The 21,194-nt window shown below is 40.1% G+C and overlaps 1 protein-coding gene across 3 annotated transcripts in view; it reads left to right on the forward strand.

Moving 5' to 3' along the window:
- RNF144B (ring finger protein 144B) overlaps window positions 1–21,194 on the forward strand; it is a 222,446-nt gene that overhangs the window by 104,360 nt on the left and 96,892 nt on the right. For 2 of the 3 annotated variants that reach the window (XM_064281232.1, XM_064281226.1), the window contains exon 2: window positions 12,873–12,958. The exons of the other annotated variant lie outside the window; for it this stretch is intronic. The gene's annotated coding sequence lies outside the window, so the exon portion shown is untranslated. The remainder of the gene's footprint in view (window positions 1–12,872; window positions 12,959–21,194) is intronic. 3 annotated transcript variants of the gene reach the window in all.

Consider the following 21,194-nt stretch of genomic DNA (forward strand, 5'->3'; position numbering starts at 1 on the left):
GGCCAGGCAGTAAGGCACTGCCTGTCAAGAAGGGGCAGATGTGGCACATGCAGCCAGATGGGTGGGAGAAAGGAAAGGAAGGAAGGGAGAGAGAGATAAACTAGATTAAAAAAAAAACAGGAGAGGGAAATGTACATGCAGCTAGCTGGTTGGGAGAATTGAATGGAAGGAATGTAGAGAGAGACAAGAAACTGAGAAAGAAAGATGCCAGGTAGTTGGGAGGAAGGAAAGGAAGGGAAGTACAACGGAAATTGAAAAGATGAAAGGAGAAAAAAAAAATGCACCAAGGGAACCTACCGGAAGTGGGTCCTCAGCTGAACAGCACTGTACAGCCCATCAAGAATGAGTGGAGATAGCACATGGTGCCAGGTGTTCCAAAGAGGGATAAGGAAGGAAGGTAGAGGTAGACAAGAAATGGAGAAAAGAAGAGAGACAGAAAAAAAAGATGCCCTGTAGGAGCTCATTGGTGTGGTGGTGCAGACCAGGGAAGTGGCTCCCTAGCTGCATGGCACTGCACAGCCCATTTAGAAGGAGCAGAGATGGCATACATCGCCAGGTGTTCAGGAGAAAAGAAGGGAAGGGTGGTAGAGAGAAATAAGGAATTGAGAAAAGAAAAAAAAAATACCCAAGGGTCTCCACTGCCTTGGTGGTGTCAACTGAGGAAGTGGCTCCCAAGCTGCTAGGCACTGCACAGCCCATCTAGAAGGGGTGAAGATGGCACACAGCACCAGGTATTCAGGAGACAGGAAAAAATGGAAAGAGGAGAGATGAGAAACTGAGAGATGAAGAAAAACAAAAAGGAAAAACAAACAAAAAGCTCCCAGGGATCCCAGTGGTGTGGCAGTGTGGACTGGGAAGTGGTTCCTCAGTAGAGCGGTGGTTCACAGCCTGTGAAGAAGAAGCAGAGATGGCACACGGAACCAGGTGTTCGAGAGAAAAGAAGGGGAAGAGGTGAGAGAGAGAGAAGAAAACAAAAGAAGCCCCCGAAAGCCACAGCAGCAACAAGAAAATGGCACTGAAGGGGCTGGCTGGTATGGGTGGGGTGAATCTCAGCAGCACAGAGCCAACACCTCCCTGGCTGAGTAACTGAGGGCCACCAGGAGGCAGGGGAGGCTGAGCAGGGGTAGAAGAGTGAGGCGTGGGAAAGATTGAGTAGCTGTTACCGGGTCCTCTGTCTTCTTCTGGGAGCTCCATGAAACTGCCTTCCCGTGCTCCCTGTCTGCCAGTCTTGGTGGCTGAGGAGTCCAAGATGATGAATCCATGCTGCATTAGCTGATAGGGGAACTCCACTCTGTCTCTCTCCTCACTCTCTGTTTTCTGTCAGTTTCTGATTCCATTCGGTGCTTGGTTGAGTTCTTTTGCTCTTCATTTGATGCTTAAGGTTCCAGGATTGATGTTTGTCTCTGTTTTACTTAGTTTTTGGGTCTTTGCTGTGAAGAGATAGTGTGGTGCTTCTGTCTTTAGTGCCATGTTGGCTCCACCTCTTGACTCATTTTTTTTAATTGAACTATACCCATTTAATTCTGCCCTTTCATTTAAAATGCTTTGGCTCCCATTCAACAAAAATTAGTAGCCTAACTTTAGGTATAAATCTAGATTATGTTGTCTACTCTAATAAAGTTTCTGAATCATTCTCATATTAGGATATTTGTGCATCTACTGTAATTTATTCCTCCAGAGTCCATCTGGTTAGCAAAGCAAGCAAAATTTTAAATTATTAAAGGCTTATGTTTTCTTTCTGTTGTAGACTCAAAAATGTTTTTGTACTGTGTACTGAACAACCACTTAGTTTTCCTAAAAAGGCAAAAAGAGAAAAAAATTCAGCAGATTCATAAGTTATACTTTGTATGCCATGTCATCCCAGGTTCCTATAGAATGAGATTGCAAATAGAACAAATTGTGTTAACACTTTCCTTTACAGACTCCATGAAGGGATAAAAAGAAATACTACTGTACCCAGTAGGTAAGCAAACTCAGTAAGATTTAGTTAGGGTTAAAAATATAAGTAAGTTAACCTTGATAATTTATTATGTGAGAGATTTATTATGGAAAAGTAACAGATTGAAGGTGGACACTGTATGTCTTAGTCTCAATAGAAAAAAAAGCTAGTTGCCATTAAGTTGATTCTGACTCATGGTGACCCTGATGCGTGTCACAGTAGAACTGTGCTCCATAGGGTTTTCAATGGTTGATTTTTGGGAAGTACATCCCCAGGCCTTTCTTTTGAGACACCTCTGGGTAGACTTGAACCTCCAACCTTTTGGTTAGTAGCCAAGTGTGTGAACCGTTTGTACCACCCAGGGACTCCAGACTCAATAGAAGCAGCCACATTTTAAGACAAATCTGGTGTGACAAATTGTCCCAGTTTGCCTGGGACTGAGGGGGTTTCCAGCGACACAGGAATTTCAGTAAAATTCAGGGGAAGTCCCAGGGACAAATTGATTACAATGTAGTTGGTCTGACCAGTTCAACTCTCATGTTTTCAGACATTTTTCTGATAATGTATGTTAAAGCTCCATTGATGGATTGAAATGCTCCAAATGAAACTCATTCTCAGCAACTCCCATGCTAAGTGTAATGAGAGTATTTACTAATATCCCAGGGTCTGTAATCAATTTCCTGACGGAAGCACAAAGTAAAAGTGAACACAGAAGCACTTGCCTTGCTGCAAAGCCTCACCTTGTGGCAAGTCTTTTAGTTAAGGAAGAGTTGTCCCTCTCTTATCTAAGGCAAGCTCTACTCTTGGATTCATGGTCCAACTGCTTCACATCATGGTCCAACTTCTTGTCTATAATTTATCCTATCTCTTGCCAGTGTCTTCTATTTCTCTGTCATTTACATTTGCTTTTAAAATGCATTATATATATTATGTATATATAATGCATATTCCATTAATTCCACATTCTCCTCTAGGTACCAATCTATCTCTTTATCTTTACATTCATATTTCTCAATCATGCTACCAACTTGCCGCCTCTATCTTCTTACCTCCAGCTCACACCTCAACCCATTACAAATTGGTATTCATCTCTACCACTTTCTGAAACTTCTCTTGTCAAAGTCAACATTGACCTGTAATCTCCCCAATCCAGTGGACCCTTTTGGTCTTTATCTTGTTTGAACTTTTACTGGCATTTGATGCTGGAATCTTTTCTGTGCTTCTCAGAGCCTTCTCTTACCTTGGCTTTTGTATACTTATATTCTCTTGGTCCCATGGCTTTCCTCCTACTCTCTGGCCATTTCTTTTTGTATCCTTTGCTAACTCTTTCTCCTCTATTCTTTAGTGTTCCTAAGGGATTAGGCTCCAGGCTCTTTATTTTAAACCTGAATTACTCTCTAGGTCTTCTCATGTCCATAGCTTCAAAAGACATAAATAAGCAGACTAATCCTAAATCAGTATTTTCAGCAAAGATTGCTCTGCTCTTCTGCTCTGCAAGCATGTGTCAAAAGCCAGCTAGACATTCACTTATATATCCCACCTGGAACTCCACGTGCTTGAACCTGAACTTGTACTTTCCCTCCAAAATCACCCACTCAGTTTCTCTTATCAGAAACATGGAAATCAACATTGAGTCCTTGAATTCCCACATTCTCAGCACCCCATTAATTTGTGTAACATTGAGTTGACTCCTAGCGACTTCTTGCGATAGAGTAGAACTGCCCCATAGAGTTTCCTAGGCTGTGATCTTTACGGGAGCAGATCACCAGGTCTTCTCTCCCACAGAGCCACTGGTGGGTTCAAACTACTGACCTGTCAGTTGGCAGCTGAGCGATTAACTATTGTCCCATCAGGGCTCCTGTATTAATCACCTAGTCCTATGGTTCTATTAAGTAATGTGTGAAGCTGTTCACGTCTCTCACCTGGACTCCTGCAGCAGCCTGTTATCTAGATGCACCTGCATTAAATTTTGCTTCCTTTCAACCTATTTTTACACTGCAGCCAAAGTGATAGTTAAAAAAACACAGACCTAGTGCTGTGGTTCCAAGAAGTAGTGAGAACTATGAGAGTCGGAACTTGACAGGACTGCCTTGTTTTTCTGGGACTTGCAAACTTTCCACCTTTGACGGGGTGCAGTCCTACCACTTTTCTATCACTTGTTTTAGTGGAAAATATTTGAGCTTCCCTTCTCTGACAGGTTTCTGCCTTACACAGGTTCTAGCTTTTGCAGGTTTTACTGTATAAGTAAAAGTGAATTTTATACATATCTTTCTTTGAATAATATGCACATATCCGTACATAGTTTGAATAAACATGCAAATCATAAAAAATGGTTTAGTTTCTTTTCCAGCCCTATGAAAAAAAGAAACACTTTCTGGGTATATATGAAGTAGGATTCTTACTAGAGAGCTATAGAAAACTGATAAGACTGCACCCCCCCAAAGGCTGAAAACTTGTGAGACCTGGAAAAACAAGGCAGTCCTGTCAAGGTCAGGCTCTCACAGGTTTCACTGTAATATCAAGTTGCATAAAAAGGCTTCCAGTTGCTGTTTAGATAAACGCTTTTAGCCTACTTCCTTCTTCATCATGTGGCCTACCTCTCCCCCCTAATCTTAAAGCACTCTTTCTCAACCTCTCTAAATTCCAGCCCTATTAAAGTCTTTAAATTCCTCAAATACACCATGCTTTTCTGCCGTCTGGCCTTCAAACATGCTGTTTTCTCTGCCTCCAACATTTTTTCTTCATTTTCTGAGTCCTACTCATCCAGCTCTCTGCTCAAATGTCACTTCCATATGGGCGTCTTTCCTGACCCTCTGGACAAATAGTTCTAAAGCCTGGGCTCCTCATTAGGATCAGTTAGGGAGTCTTAAAAGTATCAGTGATTCTAATGTAATGGCTCTGAAATGGGGTTTGAGTGTCAGTATTGTTTAAAGCTGTCTAGGTTATTCTAGTGTTTACTGGAGTCAGCTGGAAAGTTTGTTAAAGCATTACAAGGTGCATGTTGTAGTTGTTAGGTGCATCAAGTTGGTTCCCACTCGTTGTGACCCCACGTACAACAGAATGAAGTACTGCCTGGTACTGCGCCATCCTCACAATCGTTGCTATACTTAAGCCCATTGTTGCAGCCACTGTGTTAATCCTTCTCCTTGAGGGTCTTCCTCTTTTTTTTCTGAGTGTCTGCTTTACCATGCATGATGTCCTTCTCCAGGGGCGGGTGCCTCCTGATAACATGTCAGAAGTATGTGAGACGAAGTCTTGCCATCCTTGCTCCTAAGGAACATTCTGGCTGTACTTTTCCCAAGAAAGATTTGTTCATTCTTCTGGCAGTCCATGGTATGTTCAGTATTCTTAGCCAGCAAGGTACATAGTGAGCATAATTAGTATCACTGATTTGTACAAGTAAAATTGGTTGAAATGGCAAATGTTTTGTTATATATGTTTTACCCCACCAAACCAAAACCAAACCCACTGCCATCGAGTTGATTCTGGTTCATAGCGACTCTATAGGACAGATTAGAACTGCGCCATAGAGTTTCCAAGGAGTGCCTGGTGGATTCGAACTGCTGACCTTTTGGTTAGCAGCCATAACTCTTAACCACTATGCCATCAGGGTTTCCATTTTACCCCACACACACCTTAAAAAAACAAACAAAAAAACAGTCAAAGGGTAATGCTAATGATGCTGTTCTGGGGATTAGATTTTGAAATGATTGCTCTAGATTACACCAAATTTAAGCTCCCCTAGCTAAATGCTTCCATGGAACCTGCAGCTCCCTTCTTACTGCATCCAGCACACTTTATTATTTTGCCCTTTATAGGAAAGAGAGTCTTTGTGAGATCAGGTACCCTAGTGTTCTTGTTTACCTTTGTATTCCTAGGTTCTAGCGCTATACCTGGCACATAAACAAGCAAACAAACAAACAAAAAACCCAACCAGTTGCCATTGAATTGACTTTGACTCATGGTGACCTCATGTGTGCCAGAATAGAACTGTGCTCCACAGGATTTTCAATGGTGGATTTTTTGGAAGTAGATTGTCAGGTGCCTGGCACATAGTAGGAATTTATTAAATATTTGTTGAATGAATAAATAAAAAGCTATCAAGTATGGGTAAGAAGGTGGTGTCTAGAAATTACTTATGTATCAGTTTTGGTGGTAATAATATAGAGGCAAGACTAGGGTTTGCTCTGTGTATCTATTTTTAACTTGTTTCAAGTTTGGGTTTACTATTAGGTCAAAGTATCATTGAGGGCAGTGTATGTGCCTTGAGGTGTCTCTGTACCCCAATTCTCCTTTTCATCTCCATCTCTACCCATAACATATATGAGAAGTAACAAGTGAATTTATTTTGTCTGATTGTGGTACAAGATGATCTCATGGAAATCTGGCGCTTATTTGTGGTGTGTACATGTGTATGCTCACATGTTTGTGCCTAAAGTGGCATATATTTTAGAAATGTCTTAGAGTAGAAGAGAATCGATGAAGACCAGAGGTTATGCACTGTATTAGAGCTCCACTGCCGAAAATTTAATTCTTTATTTTCTGGTGATGTGCGGAAGTGGATCAAAACTCTATTATTGCCTTTAGTGTTGGAGCCCTGGTGACGCGGTGGTTAAGAGCTTGGCTGCTAACCAAAAGGTTGGCAGTTCGAATCCACCAGCCACTCTTTGGAAACCATAGGAGGCAGTTCTACTCTGTCGAATAGGGTCACTATGAGTTGGAATCAACTTGTTGGCAACAGGTTTGGTTTTTGGTTTTTAGATTATCATAAATTTTCTATTTCTTGAATGGAGGGCCAGCATGAATCATAGTTTGTATTTTGTTTATTTACTTACCATTTATTAAATACCTCCTATATTTATATGAAGCATAATTCTAGACATTTCCTACCCTCCTTCAGTTTGGTATGGGAGACAGACAAGGAAGCCAGTACTTGAAATGTAGTAAAGTAAGTGCTATGGAAGAGTATGTAAAGACTATTTTGGGAATATTTAATTTAGGTCCTCCTTGCAGTAAACGAGAGTCCACCGAAATGCCTTTCAAAAGTATTAGCCTGGGGGGTGGGGGTAAAGGCAGGTCATCTCTTGTCAGTGGAAGACAGGATATTGTACCTAGGAGTACATTCTGAGAGAGAATTTGAATAAATGCCAAATAAAGAAGTCTGTCAGACTATTCAGTCCTTAGGGATTCATGGATGAAGCTCAGCAGGACCATGCACACTAGTAGACAGTGTACACAGTTTTGTATTTATGTACATATGTGAATCTTCTGAAGCGAGAGCTTATAGTTCGATCATATTCTCAAAGGGGCCTATGACCTCCCCTAGGATAAGAACCATTGCTCTAACATGTAAATAGATGGGGGAGGGGGAATAGATTGTTAAAGAAGTGATCCCTTGGTTAGAGCTGCTACTGGGCTTTCCCTAGGACTTTCCCCATAAATACAGTAGTAACCTGTGTTACATGGTACAGCTAAATAAAATACTATAAAACCAAACCGTACTTTACATACACTAGGGAACTCATAATATAAAGAAACTTGGGTCGAATTATTTTGTGAAGTAAAGAAATTAAAAAAAATATACATTTTTATGCATCCATAAGTTCTAGTTTGTGTATTTAACCCTCTGTTTTATATTGAATTATGTTCCCTCCAAATATATTGGAGTTTTAATGCCTATGCCTGTGGATGTAATCCCATCTGGGAAAAGGGTTTTCTTTGTTATGTTAATAAGGTCATAAGGGGTGGGGGGTGTCCGAAACCCATTCACTTCTGAGTTATAAGGAGCAGCATGGACACAGAGGCAAAACAAACAAACGCACTGCCATTGAGTGATTCCAACGTACTGCCATTGAGTGATTCCAACTCGTAGTGACCCTATAGGACAAAGTTTCCAAGGAGTGCCTGGTGGATTCAAACTGCTGACCTTTAGGTTAGCAGCTGAAGCACTTAACCACTGTACCACCAGGGTTTCCATACAGAACTAAGGAGGCACAAATGGGGGAAGATAGATATCATGTGAAGATAGCTAAGGAACCAAAGACTACCAGATTCCAGAAGCTGAAATAGACAAAGAAGGGCCTCCCCCTAGAGCTACACTCCGAATTTGGAGTTCTAACCTCCTAAACTGAGAGAAAATACATTTCTGTTCTTTAAAGCCACCCACCTGTAGCATTTCTGTTATGGCAGCACTAGGAAACTAAGACACATCCTCCTATCAAGAGGATTAGGTCACCAAAATAGTAAAAAGAGAACCTACAAACTGGTTAAAAAGCTTTGGCTGTGACAAATCCGACAAAGGTCTAATCTCTAAAATATACAGGAAAATCCAACACCTCTACACAAAAAGACAAATAATCCAATTAAAAAATGGACAAAGGATATGAGCAGACACTTCACCAAAGAATACATTTGGGCATCTAACAGGCACATGAGGAAACGCTCGAGATTACTAGCCATTACAGAAATGCAAATCAAAACCACAATAGATCCCATCTCACCCTGACATTACTGGCATGAATCAAAAAAACAAAAAATAACAAATGTTGGAGAGGCTGCAGGCAGATTGGACCTCTTATGCACTGCTGGTGGGAATGCAAAATGGTACAACCATTTAGAAAATGATATGGCGCTTCCTTAGAAATATAAATACCATATGATCCAGCAATCCTACTCCCAGGAATATATCCTAGAGAAATATGAGTCGTCACATGAATAGACATATGCACACGCATGTTCATTGAAGCATTATTCACAATAGCAAAAAGATGGAAACAACCTAAGTGCCCATCAACAGATGAATGGATAAACAAACTATGGTACATACACAGAATGGACTACTATGCAATGATAAAGAACAATGATGAATCTGAGAAATATCTCACAACATGGATGAATCTGGACGGTATTATGCTGAGTGAAATCAATCAATCACAAAAGGACAAATATTGTATGAGGCCAATATTATAAAAACCCATGAAAAGGTTTACACACAGAAAGAAACAATCTTTGATGGTTACGAGGGAGGAGAGGGGTGCGGAGGGAAAAATACTAAATAGACAACAGGTAAGGGATAACTTTGGTGAAGGGTAAGACAGTACACAATACTGGAGAAGCCAGCACAACTTGTTCAAGGCAAGGTCAGGGAAGCTTCATAGACACATCCAAACTCCCTGAGGAACCGAATTGCTGGGCTGAGGGTGGGGAACCGTGGTGTTGGGACACCTAGCTCAATTGGCGTAACATACTTTATAAAGAAAATGTTGGACATCCTACTTTGATGAGCAGTGTCTGGAGTCTTAAAAGCTTGTGAGTGGCCAGTTAAGATACTCTTCTGGTCCCACTCCATCTGGAGCAAGAGAGAATGAAGAAAACAAAAGACACAAGGGAAAAATTCATCCAAAGGACTAATGGGCCACAACTACCACAGCCTCCACCAGACTGAGTCCAGCACAACTAGATGGTGCCCAGTTATGACCACTGACTGCTCTGCCAGGGTTCACAGTAAAGGGTCCTGGACAGAGCTGGAGAAAAATGTAGAAAAAATTCTAACTCAAAAAGAAAGATCAGACTTGTTGGCCCGACAGAGACTGGAGAAACCCTGAGAGTATGGCCTCCAACACCCTTTTAACTCAGTAGTGAAGATACTTCTGAGGTTCACTCTTCAGCAAAGAATAGACAGGCCCATAAAACCAAATGAGACTAAATGAGTACACCAAACCACGGGCAAGGATAAGAAGGCAGGAGGGGACAGGAAAGCTGGCAATGGGGAACCGAAGTTCGAGAAGGTGAGAGTGTCGAGATGTTGTGGGGTTGGCAACAAATGTCACAAAACAATATGTGTATTAATTGCTTAATGAGAAACTAATTTGCTCTGTAAACTTTCATCTAAAGCACAGTTTAAAAAAAAGACAAAAACCTGACCATGGCAATACTGTGAGTGCCACGAGGAATGCTTCAATGAATTCTACCAGAAGCTATCATTTAATTCATGCTTACTATGTGCCAGAGGATTTACATACGATTTTTCTGATTTTCCCAACAAATATACATGGCAGTTATTACCCACATTTTATACATGAGGAAACTATGGCTCAGAGAGGTTAGGGAACTTACCCTAGAATAGACAGTTTTATAGTCAGTGGAGTCAAGATTTGAACCCAGCTTTACCAATACCAATACTGAAAACCCTGGTGGCGTAATGGTTAAGAGTTACTTTTGCTAACCAAAAGGTCAGCAGTTCGAATCTACCAGGTGCTCCTTGGCAACTCTGTGGGGCAGTTCTACTCTGTCCTATAGGGTCACTATGAGTCGAAATCGACTCAATGGCGATGGGTTTGGCTTTTTTGGGTTTACCAATACCAGTTGTTGTTGAGTCAATTCCGACTTATAGTGACTTTTGTGTATCAAAGAGCTGTGCTCCATAGGGTTTTCTATGGCTAATTTTTCAGAAGTGAATCACCAGGCCCTTCTTCCAAGGTGCCTCTGGGTGGACTAGAACCTCCAATCTCTCTGGTAGCAGCCGAGTGCGTTAACCGATTGTATCACCAAGGGATTCTGAATCCAGTATTAGAGAATTCAAAAGTCTCTGTTCTTTTCATAGCATGATGCTGATTTGCTTTATGGTGATGTAGTTTAGTGAAGTTCATGGCAATGAAGTTTGGTTTTTCTGTTTTTAAATAATTGCAATAAATTTGAACTAGCTTGAACAAAAAAGAGACGTTTATTATAAAGATAAGAAGTATCTGGAAGAACCCAAAGACTGAAATGCAGCTGGCTTGCAGAAATAACTGGAAATGAGAACTTCTATAATTTTCTTTCTCTGACTCTTATCTCACCTCCTCTCTTGCACATCTGTTTTATTGTTCTCTCCCTGCTGCTCATGTTCATATGGCTACTGCATAGCTTCAACGAAGCCCAGCGATTTGTTGTTCCTAAATCCAGATTCCAAATTTCTAGGAGAGAGAATCTGATTGGCTCCCCTTGAGACAGGCACCATCTTGGGTCCAATCAGGATTACCTCATGCCAACGTGGCCGCTGAGGGATTTGAAGGCACCACCCTTCACTAGTAGGAATGTCTGGCTCCTGTCTTTCTTCACTCATCTGGTTTGGCCACAGCCCATTCTGGGTACTCTTAATTGTGAAGTTCTAGTTGTGAAGAAGTCAAGAGTTCCCTTACAGATTTGACTCATGATTACAGTTCTTTGAAAAGAAAATGAGATTAGGACAGTCTTAATACATTGTTATGTCAACGATTTTTCCCTTTTGAATCACATCATCATTGTCCCCTCAATCTCGTTAATGAGAGCTCAGTTGCCTTGTTCACACACCCTCACGCAAGAGTAGGGTAACAGTATTTGCTAAGAAGAAACCAGCTGCTTCCTTTTGAGCTCACCTTTTGCCTTGGGCTACAGGAACAAAAGGTTCCGCTGACTCTGTTTGCCAATATAAAGTGATTAAAATTCTCCCCAAACCGGTTGACCTTACTATTTCATCATAATAATCTTCAGAATCCTTTCCACAATATTTACTGCTTATACAGTCCAATTACTCTCATTGGACTCAGTGGGAAGCATGAACGCGTAGGACTCTCAGGAGCAAACAGTGGTCACTAACCCCTTCTTCCGTTGAAGCAGCTTCTAAAGAAGGAGGTTAAGTCTCAGGACGCAGGTATATATGTGCATACTTTGTATTTTCTGCTGCAGATCTAATGAAACACGAGAGGCAAAAGTTTATTATTACCTTTTTTGTAGGTGGCCCACATTTATAAATACTAATGTTCCAAATGTTTGTTTACAAGTCAGTTGTTTAGAACCCGGAACTCATTTTACCATGGAAACAAAACTATAGTTGCCCATTTAGGTTTCTAGCCAAACTGTAAATGACCATTTGATCTACAGCATAGCAGAGATGGTAATTATGACCTTGAACTTTTCCTCGCCCTTAAAATTGGAGACTGAAATCTTCTGCTTCAAAAGCCGTGAATTGATGAGCCTTCCAAAAACGAATTCCCCTGAGTTTCTGTAGTGTTTGAGACTTGAGTTTCCTGGTACTTCCATCTTATTCTTCCTGGAGGTAGGGACTGCCATGGAGGTGTGTGGGTGGATGATAAGTGTGGGCTTCAGGTGTTGAAAGATGGAATAAGAGGAAGGGTGGGGAAGGTAGGGAAACCGTAGTGGTGTAGTGGTTAAGAGCAATGGCTGCTAACCAAGAGGTCCGCAGTTTGAATCCACCAGGTGCTCCTTGGAAACCATATGGGGAAGTTCTACTCTGTCCTATAGGGTCGCTATGAGTCAGAATTGACTTGTCGGCAGTGCATTTGGTTTTTGTCTTAGAGAAGGTAGAGAGTAGTGAGCTTGATGTCCTCAGTGACTCCCCCATGAAAGATAGGGGACCCTAAGGAGGAAGAGCTGGGAGGAAAAGAATGACTGGCTGTAATTTTTGATAAATATGTATTGTCATTAGTTAGTCAGTGTCTGCAATTAAAATATATATTAACTACTCTTTCTGATATGGGGCCCTGATGGCCCAGTGGTTAGGTGCTACAGCTGCTAACCAAAAGGTCAGCAGTTTGAATCCACCATTTGCTCCTTGGAAACCCTATGGGGCAGTTCTTCTCTGCCCTATAGGGTCACTATGAGTCAATGGCAATGCTTTTTTTTTTTTTCTTATATATAGTTCTTTGAATTGTTCCTCCCTGTCCATTGTTGTTAGTTGCCATCAAGTGGATTCCGACTCAGAGTGACCACATGTGTGCAGAGTAGAACTGTGCTCCATAGGCTTTCAAGGGTGGGACTGTCTCCCAAGGCACCTCTGGGTGGGTTCGAATGGCCAACCTTTCAGCCAGTAGTCAAGCACTTAACTGGTCGTGCTATCCATGGACTCTTTCCGTCTCTGTTTTGCATGCAGTAAATTAAGAATGATTTTTTGCAGCATTCTCCATCTGTTTAGCTGGAACCCCGAACTCACCTTCCTGGGATGAAGCTCCATGACTGCACAGAAATCCAGTCAGGTAACGGGTAGGTATGAACTGGCCTCTCATTGCACAACTGTATTATGTAATTGCAGGATGCCTTCCTGGGGCTTCTGCACAGGTGGTTTTAGCAGATGATCTCATCTCCTGTTCTGACTTGGACCCAGACAACTTTACATTCTCAGAAAACAGATGGACAGCCAGGTTGAAATAGGACCTTGGACTGAAATAGTCTTTGAGTCATACCTTTGCTGAGAGCTCCTACAGGCAACTAGCCCTTTCCTCCTTGCAGAGGCCAGTGCTGACCATTCCCTGTACTCCGTTGTTGGACTGTCTTCCCAATGCAGACTTTATATTTTTCTTCTCGACCAAGGTTGGCATTTCCCTAACATAGGAGTATCGTCTCTTTAGGCAGAACACCTGGCTTCTTCCACTACACGGAAGTTTAAAAATAAAATGAAAACTTCTGCATCAACCTTCTATTTTTGTCTCCCTTCCAAAATGGGTCGTGATATGAGAATAAGGGGAGCTTGGGTCGCTATGATTCAGAATTGACTCGACGGCAACTTTTTTTTTTATTTCACCTATACATTTATTTTGGGAAACAAAAAGTGCTCTAGTAGAAGTTCACTTGACTTGGTCATCGGGTTCTACTTCATGTGTACCAGCAACTGCCTGTGTGATCTTAGGAAAACCAGTTCATCTTCCAGCTGAGGGGTGGTTGTGAGTATTCACTGAGATGATGCTTGTGAAAACCCTCAGACGAGGTAACATTGCTATATTAACATGGAGTTTGATTTGTTTTCAGAGATTAAAACTATCCTTCTATAACAAAAACGTTTGCCATGAATAAGGAGTAATTCACTTAAAGATTTACTTATTGTAAAGCGAGTGTTCACTCCTTTGTGATTTCATCCTCCATTGGATTTTTTAATGCAGTTCAATGTACCAAAAAAACAAACCTGTTGCCATCAAGTCAATTCCTACTCATAGCGACCCTCTAGGATGGAGTAGAACTGCCCCACAGGATTTCCAAGGCGCAGCTGATAAATTCGAACTACCAGCCTTTTAGTTTGCAACCAAGCTCTTAATCACTGCACCACCAGGGCTCTGTATAAAGTACAGGGTAAGGGTAGCATAATTCAGGAGTCCCTGGGTGGCATAAATGGCTAAGGACTACTAGTCGAACCCAGTCAGAGGCACCTCAGAAGACAGGCCTGGCAATCTGCTTCTGAAAGGTCACAGCCTTGAAAACCCTGTGGAGCAGTTATACTCTGCACTCATGGGGTGGTCACGAGTTAGAATCAGCTCAATGGCAACTAACAACAACAACAGTGTAATTCAGAGCACGACAGGGATCGATATCCAACCACATGGGGAAAGTGAAAGTGGGTGGAGGGAGGAACTAACAACAACAACAGTGTAATTCGGGGCATGACAGGGATCAATATCCAACCACATGGGGAAAGTGAAAGTGGGTGGAGGGAGGTGTCCCAGAAAAGATATATCTTGAGTGACATTTTGGGGAATGAGGAGCTATTAGGTGGAAAAGACGAGGAAAGAATGACCTTGGTAAATAGAGAACCAGAGGATTTTGTGAATGAGAGATTTGGGACACCTGAAGTTAGATGCAAAGTGAAAAGGCAGGAAGATGAATGTAAAAAGGTAGGCAGGTTATGTGTTGCTTTAAATTTTGTGCCAGTTTAAAAAAAAAAAAATCATTGTCTTCTCTAGTGCTCCTGTAATGCCATGAGTGGATGGCTTTAACAAACAGAAATTTATTCTTTCACAGTCTAGGAGGCTAGAAGTCCGAATTCAGGGTGCCAGCTCCCAGGGAATGCTTCCTTTCTCTGTTGGTTCTGGGGGAAGGCCTTTGTCATCAATCTTCCCCTGGTCTAGGAGCTTCTCATTGTAGAAACCTTGGGTCCAAAGGATGTGCTTAGCTCCCAGGGCTTCTTGCTTGGTGACATGAGGTCCCTGTCTCTCTGCTTGTTTCTCTCTCCTTTTATCTCTTGTGAAGTAAAGGTGATACAGGCCATACCCCAGGGAAACTCCCCGTACATTGGATCAGGGCTGTGACACGAGTAAAGGTGTTGCATTCCACCCTAATCCTCTTTAACCACAGGCAGAGATCAGGATTGGCAACACATAGGAAAATTACATCAGATCACAAAATGGAGAACAACCACACAATACTGGGAATCACGGCCTAGCCAAGGTGACACACATTTTGGGGGGACACAATTCAATCCATAACAATCATGTAGGTTGTTAGCCAGAATTACCTCTATGATACATTCATTGATCAATTGTAGAAGTGCGAGGTGGGCTTAGCAATCATAGGGTCATTTGATTAGAAGACTCTGAATATTTAATTTATTTTTATGTAATGGTTACTTCAAAGTAAATGGATGGGTATATTAGTCTGTATTTGAAGAGAAATGTGTTGAAACTGCAAACTGCAATTTTGGAAGTTTTAAGAAGATTCTTCCTGATTTAGCAGTAAAAATACTGGCATCTCAATTTAACCCTAAAAGGTCCGTATTATGGGACAACATTATCGCTGAAACTACATTTTAATGAGCCTCTCCTGGTATATCAGTTATTAACCATTTTAAAATGTGATGCTTACATACAGTTGTAAGCAGATAAACTTAAATTATTTTTTATAATGACTACTTTTGTAAAGATTAAAGAGATAATATATGCAAAATGGGTAGTACCAAGTACCAAGTACCAAGCCTGGCATACAGTGGGTGCTCAATAGTCTCTCTCTTTTCCTTAAACTCCCCAGAGCTGAGTAAGTTTTTACTTTGTTGTTAGGAGCCTTCAGAAGAAACTTTAAGAAAATAACACTCTGCTTCCAAGTGAACTCTTGCCGAAATATCCGCTAATTCTTTTGTAAGAGTTTGGAATTTCCTTGGTGGGTTTAAACAAGATTTCCTCTTCTAAATGTGTGCATTGTATGAGTGTTAGATCATCAAGGCTGATCTGATATGAAGTACAAAATCTTCAAAGCTTCGTGAGACTCGGTATTTCTGCAGCTACTTGCATTTCATAGTAAAGGGCCCTTTCACCTCAAGTTTTCCGAGAATCATGCTGAGGCCCCGTGGGTATATAAGACAGATGCCTGTCTCTTGGATTTATGAGTGGGCAGTAGTTTTGCCTCAACTACTAATTCTGAGGAAGCTGCAGAGGAATTGAGATGTCAGGTTAGAAAATACGAATTTAAACCAGGTTTCTGCTAGGCACATCTCAGAAGTGTTACCTGCCTGTGATTTGTTTTCGAAAAAAAAAATTCCAAGGTGATACAATTATCTGGCTGTTAAAAATAATTAATTGCTTTGTTTTCTATCTAGCGGTATAAAGGTTCCAGATTTGTAAGTTAGGATGCATTTTAAAAGTGGGACGATGAATCATGAGCAGTTGTCTGTGATTTAGCCTGTAGGCAAGCAGTGTAGGTTATGCTGTCACATCACCAAGTGACATTTCAGAGGGCATTTCTTTGGAGATGTCCTGTTTTCCAAGGCTCAGTGACTAGAAATAACAGAATTATTAACCTACTCAGCCAAAACAATAGAAAAATATAACAAATTCAAAAAGGAGAGATTTATAGATCACATTTCATCGTCATAATATAATTAGAAATCAATAATAAAAAAATATGACAGAAAATAACTTTTGTAAGTTAAGAAACACCCTTCCAGATAAACCTTTTATCAAGAACAAATCAGCATCTACTTCAAAAGTTGGTAGTTATATTAATAATACTTTGCCTGAAGGCAGTGATTTAATACGGGCAGCTGTGGAGGGTCTGATTACATTTCGTTCTGTTAAGTGTGACTTTTCATTTACGTCAGATAACTCCTCTAAATCGATTTCACTCCATTTCATTTTCAATTTTAAGTTTTCTTGCGCAGCTGTGAAAAGTAAAGTAATCGCTGTTTATGCGTTGGCTCCATTAACAGAACGGCGATTTGTCCATTGCTGAATTATGCTGGTTTTATTACTATCAGATGCTTCGAATAAAAATTCAGTTAAATGTATCAGGCAAATGATCTGATTTTCTTTTCTTCCAATTCAGGGAATCGAAGTAAAGCCTTGAGAAAAATTACCCTACTGAAGTTTGAATATTTGATATTATTGCAATTTCTGGTGTAAATTTGGTTGTGAAGTTTATCATAGAAAATAAAATTATTTTTAAGTGGCCTTTTTGAGGTAAAATTTGCATACTGGAAATACAATGCATTTTAAATGCACAGTTGAATGGCTTTTGTAACTTTATACAGTTGTGTCACCATCCTACATCCAGTTTTAGAACACTTCCATTGCCTGAAAAAGTTCTCTCAGCCTCCTTTGCAGTCAGTCCCCACTTTCTACCTAGCCCAAGACAACAGCTGAAAGATTTTTTTTTTTTTTTAGTGAAAATGCAAATAAGAACTATGGTGCAGCATGCTAAGAATGTAAACAATGGAATTACGAAAATAAGAAATCTATGGAGCAGAAATTGCATCCCCCTTACTCTGTTATCGTCTAGCGTAGAACTGCCCATAGGGTTTCCAAGGAGCGGCAGGTGGATTGAACTGCCAATGTTTTTTTGATTAGCAGCTAAGCTCTTAACCACTGCACCACCAGGGCTCCCAGAAATCGCAGATATACTGGTAATTGCACATATAACTCATTTTTTCTTTCAAACAAGCTGCAATAGAAATAGAAATGGTACCAACATTTAGAAATATTCTTCTAGCTACGCTAAGTAGCTGAACTACAGACTTTTTGTGATGAAGCTGCTTTTGAATATGAAAAAAATTCTTCAACATGTAGTATATGTTTTCTCTCTTTTGTTGCCTATTATTAATCAGATTTTGGAAATATTTTGAGACTTTATAATCAGCCCAAGTGCTTACTGGTAGTATTAAACTCTTTTTTTTTTTTTTTTTACAAAGGAGCCCTCTAAATTTTGGTTGTATTTTATGTGAAACCAGTTGGAAATTTTTGTTGAAAGCGTTCAGTTAATGGAGAAACCAAAATATTTAGCTTTTGAATTTTTACAAATTGCAATAATGGAAAACAAAGCTTGCAAACAGGAAGGCACTAAAATTTATCCTTACAAATGCAGTGTAGGAATTGAACAAATAGAATGATAAGAGCTCCAACACATTATTTGTTGTTTTTGTTTTGTGCCATTGAGTCCATTCTGACTCACAGTGACCCCATAGAACTGCTTTATAGGGTTTTCTTGGCTGCAATCTTTATGGAAGAAGATCGACTGGCTTTTTCTTCTGCAGTGCTGCTGGGTGGGTTCAAACAGCCAACCTTTTGGTTACCAACCTAATGCACCCCATTCGCACCACTCAGCCCTCCCAACACAGTACAGATATACAAGATTTAATTTGGAAATTTTATAATCATACCGTGGGAAGCATCTTCTGTTGGAGCTACTGTTTTTCATGGGACAAATTTATATTTTCTATCAGAATTCAAAATAGACTAAATGTGTGAAGACTTACGTTTTCATAGCATCTAAATTTGGTGAAACAGTAAATCATAAATAGGCACAATTTATTTGATGACTTTTATTTTTAAAAGTATTTCTTAAAGGTATTAGAGGCAAAAAATACAATATCTTTATATATACTTTGGCTTAAATATTTTAAAAGAAAAATAGTAGAATTAAGAATATACCCCATTTGGTAGGATTATGTCTAACCTAATAGGTTCTTGAGCACTGAAGAGAATATCTTCTCAATTCTACAGAAAATGAATAAATTGAGGATGTCTACAATTTTAAATTTATTAACTATGAAATGAATCTTTGAAGAGGATTTCAGGAAATTTTATTAAAAAATTAAAAATAAGATCATAAAAATAGCAATGACTTTGTGACAAATTGATTAAAGTACCTGAATATATACCAAGACTAATTTTTCTTGTTATACTCTTGATATTAAGATAATCAATACAAACGTTTTAAAATTTTGTTTTAATAAAAATAAGGTTATTTTATTTTTAGAAATCTATTTTTGAAAAAAAAATTTAATTGAACTGTCTTCTCAACCCACCAATATAATGAAACTAATTATTTTGTTAACAGATATTTTGAAAATTATATGATTTTCATGGATTAAATAGTGTTCCCCTAAAATATGTGTCAACCTGGCTAGGCCATGATTCCCATTATTGTGATTGTCCACTATTTTGTGATCTGATGTAATTTTCCTATGTGTTGTAAATTCTATCTCTGCCTGTGGTTAATAAGGCAAGATTAGGTTATGTTAAAGAGGTTTAGGGTGGGATGCAGCACCCTTACTGAGATAACAGCCCTGATCCTACATAAGGGAAGTTTCCCTGGGGTGTGGCCTGCGTCACCTTTTATCTTACAAGAGATAAAAGGAGAAAGAAGCAAGCAGAGAGTGAGGGACCTCATGCCACCAAGAAAGAAGTGCCAGGAGTGGAGCGTGTCCTTTTGACCCAGGATCTCTGTGCTGAGACACTCCTAGACCAGGGGAAGATTGATGACAAGGACCTTTCCTCAGAAACGATGGAGACAGAAAGCCTTCCTCTGGAGCTGGTGTGCTGAATTCAGACTTCTAGCCTTCTAGAAAAAAAATTAGCCAGTGAAAAATCTTATGAACAGCAGTGGAAGATTGTTGGATATGGTGCCAGAAGGTAAGCCCCTCAGGTTGGAAGGCACTAAAAAGATGACTGAGGAAGAGCTGCCTCCTCAAAGTAGAGTTGACCTTAATATGTAAATGAAGTCAAGCTTTCAGAACCTCCATTTACTGATGCAGCATGACTCAAAATTAGAAGAAACAGCTGCAAACATCCATTAATAATGTTGTTGTTGTTAGGTGGTGTCCGGTCGGTTCCAACTCATAGCAGCCCCACACACAACAGAGCGAAACACTGCCCAGTCTTGTGCCATGGTCACAATTGTTGCTGTGTTTGAACCCATTGTTGTAGCCACTGTGTCAGCCCATCTCATTGAGGATCTTCCTCTTTTTCTCTGACCTTCTACTTTACCAAGCATGACGTCCTTCTCTAGGGACTGATCCTTTCTGATAACATGTCCAAATCCATTAATAATAGGAACATGGAATGTACCAAGTATGAATCTAGGAAATTGTCAGAAATGAAATGGACCACATAAACATCGATATCCTCAGTATTAATGAGCTGAAATGAATTGGTATTAGCCAATTTGAATCAGACAATCAATCATATGGTCTACTGTGATTGTCATATGCCAGGTATGACAAATCGAAGAGGAATGGCATCGCATTCATTGTCAAAAAGAACATTTCAAGATCTATCCTGAGTACAGTGTTGTCAATGATAGGATAATATCCATATGCCTACAAGGAAGACCAGTTAATATGACTATTATTCAAATTTATGCATCAACTGCTAAGCCCCCCCAAAAAAAGAAAGTGAAGATTTTTATCAAGATGCATTGATAATTATTGGCGATTAGAATGTGAAAGTTGGAAACAAAGAAGAAGGGTTGGTAGATGGAAAATATGGCCTTGGTGATAGAAACGATGCCAGAGATCACATGATAAAATTTTGCAAGACCAATGACTTCATTTCAAATATCTATTTTCACCAACATAAACGGAGAGTATACACATTGTGGACCTTGCCAGATCGAATACACGGGAATTGAGTTGTCTACATCTGTGGAAAGAGAAGATGGAAAAGCTCAATGTCATCAGTCAGAACAAGGCCAGGGGCCAACTGTGGAACAAACCATCAGTTGCTCATATACAAGCTGAAGTTGAAGTTGAAGAAAATTAGCGTAAGTCCATGAGAGCCAAAGCACAACCTTAAGTATATTCCACCTGAATTTACAGACTATCTCGAATAGATTTGACACACTGAACACTAGTGACCAAAGACCATATGAGTTGTGGGATGACATCAAGGACATCATACATGAAGAAAGCAAGAGGTCGTTAAAAAGACAGGAAAGAAAGACCAAACTCCCCCTTGAAAGTAGAATAGCTAAAGCGAAAGGAAAAAATGATGAAGCTAAAGAGCTGAACAGAAGATTTCAAAGGGCAGCTTGAAAAGACAAAGTGAGGTATTATAATAACATGTACAAAGACCTGGAGTTAGAAAACCAAAAGGGAAGAACATCCTCAGCATTTCTCAAACTGAAGGAACTGAAGACAAAATTCAAGCCTCGAGTTGCAATATTGAAGGATTCTGCAGAGAAAATACAAAACAATACAGGAAGTATCAAAAGCGGGTGGAAGGAATACACAGAGACACTGTACCAA

This window comes from Loxodonta africana, chromosome 1 (genome assembly GCF_030014295.1).
Source record: "Loxodonta africana isolate mLoxAfr1 chromosome 1, mLoxAfr1.hap2, whole genome shotgun sequence".
In the NCBI taxonomy this organism is placed as follows: domain Eukaryota; kingdom Metazoa; phylum Chordata; class Mammalia; order Proboscidea; family Elephantidae; genus Loxodonta; species Loxodonta africana.